The following is a 6,226-nucleotide window of genomic DNA, read 5'->3' as shown; positions in this document are numbered from 1 at the left end:
AAATATAGGATTGGTGTCCTTGGAGTTGGTGCTCCTAAACTTAAGGTTGGTGCCTTGGATAATATAGGGTTGGATCCCTAGAGGATCAGAGTCCTCAAGAAACCAGGTCGGATCCTGAACCAGATATAGGGTTGGAGCCCTTGAGGTTGGTACCTCAAGATTGAAAAGGTTGGAGCCTTGGAAGTCTAAGTCGGTGCTTGGAAAATAGAGGCTGGAGCCTGGGAGATTGAAGATCATTGTATTCACCTAGGCTTGGAGCCCTACATATATTATACTTGATTTATTGAAGAAATTAATAAAATCATTTATTCTTATTGTTCATTTTGTGTTCTAAATATAAGTGATCTAACTGGTAAAAGTAACAATTGAAAAGAAATATTGATTCACCCCCTTCTCAGTATTTCCAACAATTGGTATCATAGCCAGTACCTTCACTCAAAGCCTAACAGTTTGAAGGTTGATCATTAGAACACAAATGGTGAAGCCAAGGAAGAAAGTCTCCAATCCTCCTAAAGATATGTCTCCCTCAACCACTGAAATTGAAGTCAATCAATTTGTGAAGCCTCCATTGTTCAATGGAAACTTTGATAAATGGGAGGCAAGAATGAGGAATTTCTTAAAGACTCAAGGCATTTTAGTTTGGAAATCAGTGATTATTGATAGCATCATGGATGGAGAATCCAAGGAACATAATAAAAGAGCAATGAAAGAAATCTTGAATGGCCTACGTGATTCTATCAAGGCCAACTTTGAAAAATGTTCATCAACAAAAGGCATATGGGATAAACTTCATGATCTTCACTCAAAAGGAGCGTTGAAAATGATCTCTAGACAAGAAAATGATGGAAAACAAGAAGGAAGTCCGTAGCCCATCAAGGAAGCTGAAGATAAGAGTGATAACATCAAGGCTAAAGAAGACCTAGAAGATGAAGAGAATGAAAAAGATTTTGAAGAAGATCTCCTCACTAAACTTATGGCTACCATGGAAGAGATTAACAATTTGAAAAAGGAAAATGAAGAACTTAAGAAGAAAGCACAAGCTGGTGACCAGGACAAGACAAGGAAGGAAGTTGACCTTGTCAAGCTTCAAGTACAAGAAAGAGATGAGGATCTCACCAAGATTAAGGAAGAATTTCAACAAAACAAGAGAAATAATCATGAAGAAGTCATATCCATGGTAAATCAATTGGATAAGGCAAAGAAACAGGGAGATACCTTTTCAAGCCACCTTGAGCAAAGGAAAAAAACCTTGAACAAACTTGAAGTAGAGATTGGTCAATACAAGGAAGAGGTCTCCACCCTTAGATCCCAACTAGAAGAAAAGATGATGAAATCACCAAGTTAAAATTAGAAATCACTTCTCTCCAGGACCAATCATGTGAAGCAACTAGGATGATGGAAGAAATGAAGAAGCAACTAGTTATGAAAGATGAATATTGTGAAAATTTGAAAAGAGAAATTGTCTTTCTTAAAAACGAATTTGACTCACTGAATAAGAACTTCAAAAGCTCTCAAACCCTAGATGAAATCTTAAGTCATCAAATGTTGTGTCCCTATAATACTAGTGATTACCCCATTACTATTGTAGTTATACCCCTTATTAATATTGTTGTGCCCCTATTGCCCGCATATTGTTATTACTGTGCCCCATAGAATTCCTCTATTGTTATTTTTGTGGATTTATATTATTATTGTTAGGTCGGCTAGGTTATATTGTGACTCCTTAGAGTCCTATATATAGAAAGGAGGTTTTTTCATTTGTATCATCGAAGAATTGTTCATTTATGTAATGTAAAGGATATTTCGCCCTCGAAGAGGCTGAATTCTAAGGCATTGATCTATCTTTTCTATCTTTTCTTGAGCTAGTTTCATAACATTTGGTATCAGAGCCTTGGGTTCTAGGGTTTTGCTGCTCCCAACAGGTCATCGTGGAATTTTTGCTATAACTTTTTTTTCTGCGATGTTTCAGAAGCTAAAAAAAACCCATTTGAGAAGACATAGTGCTAAATCTTGGGTCCAAATTTCCGAACTTTTTGCGCTATATTTGCGGAAACATGATCTGAGGAAGTTGGTCTTCTTGCAGACTCCTGAATTACATTCCAAACATGTGACCTGGGGAAAATCGTCATAACTTTCTTTCTGAGCATCAGATTGAAATTTCGTAAGAAGGTACAGAAAGAGGACGGACTTTAGTTTCTTGTATATATTTTTTTAGAGCCAAAGATTGAAACAATGATTCGTGGCACGTCATACAAGTTGGCTCTACTGAACTAGTCTATAAGCAGGTCACTGTGGGAGATTTTGAATAACTCTTCCTTGGAGAATCCAATTTGGATCAGACTGGTGGCATTGGAAAGAGGACACAGAAGGATACTATAGATCACAATTTCAGAACTGGATGATCCGAAATTACAGAGATACATCAGATTCAATATTAGGCTTCTACAAAGTGAAAAAAGGTGTGTAGTTTTTTTTTTAATTTTTGCGTAATCTTGGTTTGAAGGAATTCAAAGGGCATAGTAAAGCATTATTATCGGTAACTGATGCCCCAAGGAAAGAAAATTCAAACACCTAGTAAGGAACCTAAAAGCTCTAGTATGACTCATGAAGAAGAGGAAGAAATGCTACATGATATATCAAAATTAAAAGAACAAGTGCAACAAATTTCACGCTCACAAAAGCTAACAGATCTAAGATAAATGGCGTGGAATCTAAGATAAAGGGCATGGAAGCTAATATGGATGATTCGAATACAGATTTGAAGAGAGACATGGCAGATTTGAAGACAGACATGGCAGATGTGAAGACAGATTTGACAAATTTTCTACAAGAAATACTTACTAATGTTGAAAAGGTTGTAAAGGAAACTCATGATGCGAACAAAAGAAATGTTAATCATGATTCCATAGACTCTAATGTTGGATCGAAGACCCACCATATTCCAAAAATTGATATGAGGAAGTTTGATGGCAAGGATCCCGCAACATGGATATTACAGATGGAGCAATTTTTTGATCTCAATAATGTGCAAAACACACAAAAGGTACGTATGGCAACTTTATATTTGGAACCAAATCAGTTTGTATGGTATCAATGGCTTTGATCTCGTAAAAAATTTATCACTTGGGCAATTTTTATGGAAGAACTAATAGCACATTATGAGGATACAAAAAGCAACACTTTTTTTAGCCAATTGATAAGTCTCAAACGAAAGGGTTCAATAATGGAGCACATTGAGGAGTTGCAAAAATTGAACATAAGGGTAAAAGATATTCCAGAGGAGCATAGGATTGATGTGTTCATAGGGTCTTTAAAGGATAATATCCAACATGATGTTCGCCTTTGGGAACCTGATTCATTAGAGAAGGCATTCAGGTTAGCAAGAAAAATGGAAAGCAAAATTATGGCAACCAGGAAGCATACCACTCACATCTATAAAGACGGAAGTGTTGTTGCCCCTATTCTTCCACAACCTATAAGGTTGACACCTCAACAATTGGAAGAAAAAAGAGCAAAACAGCTTTGTTACAGTTGTGATAGCAAATACACTAAAGGTCATGAGTGTGCTGAGAAGAAATTATTCTACATAGATTGTGAAGAGGAAGAAGAAAAGGAGCAAGAAAGGTCAAAAGAAGAGGATATACTCCAGGAAAAAATCCTAGATGAAGAAAAAATAAATCCGACCATATCTTTTAATCCATTGGCGGGATTTACCACTCCTCAAACCATCAAGATAGAAGGACAAATCAAGAAGAAAAAGGTAATAGTGTTGATTGATTCAGGAAGCACCCACAATTTTATTCATTGTAAGGTAGCAAAAGAATTGAATTGCTTCCTATATTGAGCACTAGAGTGTCAAGTGATGATTTCAAATGGAGGAACAATAAATTGCTCTGGAAAGTGCCATAATATCAAGCTATCCATGGGAGAATATGTATTGACTAGCCCAATGCTTTCCATTCCAATGGGAGGTGTTGATGTTGTACTAGGAGTCCAATGGCTACAATCCTTGGGTACAATAGCTTTTAATTTTCAAGAACTTTTCATCAAATTTTCTACGGAAGGAAAAGAAGTTGACTTAAGGGGTATTGCAGGGAAACCAGGAAAGATAATCAGCTCAAATGGTATGACAAAGCTTCTAAAAAAGGAACAAAGAGGTGTAATTGCACAAATATGTTCGCTAGATGTTTCCACATTGGAATCATCTATTTCTCTAGATCTCCAAAAAGTCTTGGACAATCATTCCAAGGTATTTGAGACTCCCAAAGGTCTCCCACCTATGCGTGATCATGATCATGCTATTCATATGATTCCAGGAATTGTTCCTCCAAACATCAGGCCGTAAAGATATCCCTATGTCCAAAAGAGTGAAATTGAACGTATGGTTGCAAAAATTCTAGAGGCTGGTATAATTCAACCGAGTCAAAGTTTTTTCTCTGCTCCAGTAGTATTGGTGCACAAGAAGGATGGATCATGGCGCATGTGTCTGGATTATAGGGAGCTCAACAAGCTCACTATTAAAGATAAGTTCCCCATTCCTATCATTGATGAATTACTAGATGAATTTCATGGATCAATTTACTTCACCAAGTTGGATCTTCGTTCAGGAAATCATCAAATCAGAATGAAGACTGAAGGCATTCCTAAAACAGCATTTAGAACTCATGAGGGTCATTATGAATTTTTGGTCATGCCTTTTGGCCTTATCAATGCACCTTCAACATTTCAAGGTTTGATGAATTCAATTTTCAAACCATTCCTTAGAAAATTTGTGTTAGTATTTTTTGACGATATACTAATCTAGAGCAAGTATTGGAAGGATCATGTTGAACATGTTGACAGGGTGCTACAACTATTCGAGGAGAAACAATTATATGCAAACAGATCCAAATGTTTCTTTGGAGTCCAGGAGGTGGAATACCTGGGTCATATTGTATCTCATGGAGTTAAGGTAGACCCTAGCAAAATTAAAGCCATTAAGGAATGGAAAATTCCCACATCCATAAAGCATCTACGAGGATTTCTCGGGTTGACAGGGTATTATCGCAAGTTCGTTAAGAATTATGGGAGAATAGCAGCACCTCTAACAACATTATTGAAGAAAGATGCATTTTCATGGACTCCGGAAGCAACAAAGACCTTTGAACATCTTAAAGAGGCAATGTACCAAGCACCGGTCTTAGCTACACCGGACTTCACAAAAACCTTTATTGTGGAATGCGATGCTTCAGGAAATGGAATTGGTGTTGTTCTAATGCAAGATGAAAGACCCATTGCTTTTGAAAGTTGTCTAATCAAGGGAGTTTTTAAGCAAAGCTATTTATGAGAAGGAAACATTGGCAATACTCCATGCACTTAAGAATTGGCGACCCTACCTAATGGGAAGACACTTCAAGTTAAAAACGGATCATGATAGCCTTAAATACTTTTTAGAGCAAAGATTATCCTCTGAAGAGCAACAAAAGTGGGTCACAAAGATGTTGGGTTATGACTTTGAAATCATCTACAAAAAAGGGAAGCAAAATGTGGTGGCAGATGCACTCTAAATAAAGGATGAGGATGTAGAAGCATTGTTGTGCGCCATTTCTATTATCCAACCAGATTGGATAAACGAAGCAAGGGAGGAATGAAAGAATGACGAAGAAGTGTGGGCACTTTTTCGAAAGTTACAACAAAATTCCAGTACGTCTGATACATTTAGCTGGAAAAATGATTTGTTATGGTACAAAGATCGCTTATACCTTTGTAAGAATTCCCAGCTAAAAAAAAAGATCGTTATGGAATTGCACACTTCTCCCTTAGGAGGGCACTCAGGATGTTTAAAAACTTACCACAGGGTTAAGAAGGAATTTTTTTGGGATGGCCTTAAATCAGATATTCAAAAGTTTGTGGCAGAATGTTTGGTTTGCCAACAAAATAAAGTTGAGACAATTAAGACACCGGGTCTATTACAACCTTTATCCATTCCAAGACAACGTTGGGAGGAGGTTTCAATGGATTTTATCACAGGTTTACCCAAGTCTGATGGAAAGAGTGTCATCATGGTGGTAGTTGATCGTAACGACCCATTTATAAAAGTTAAGAAATAATAAAAATAATTAATTAATATAAACTTTATAAACTTTATATTTAAAATAATATTAATAAACTTCATATTTAAAATATATATATATGTAAATCAAACCTTATATTAAAAATACAAATCAAACTTTATAATTTAGAATTT

The sequence above is a fragment of the Pinus tabuliformis genome, chromosome 3_1, assembly GCF_031772625.1.
Source record: "Pinus tabuliformis cultivar Carrire ecotype Pingquan chromosome 3_1, CPIR1, whole genome shotgun sequence".
NCBI lineage: Eukaryota > Viridiplantae > Streptophyta > Pinopsida > Pinales > Pinaceae > Pinus > Pinus tabuliformis.
Note: the sequence above shows the minus strand (reverse complement) of the source record.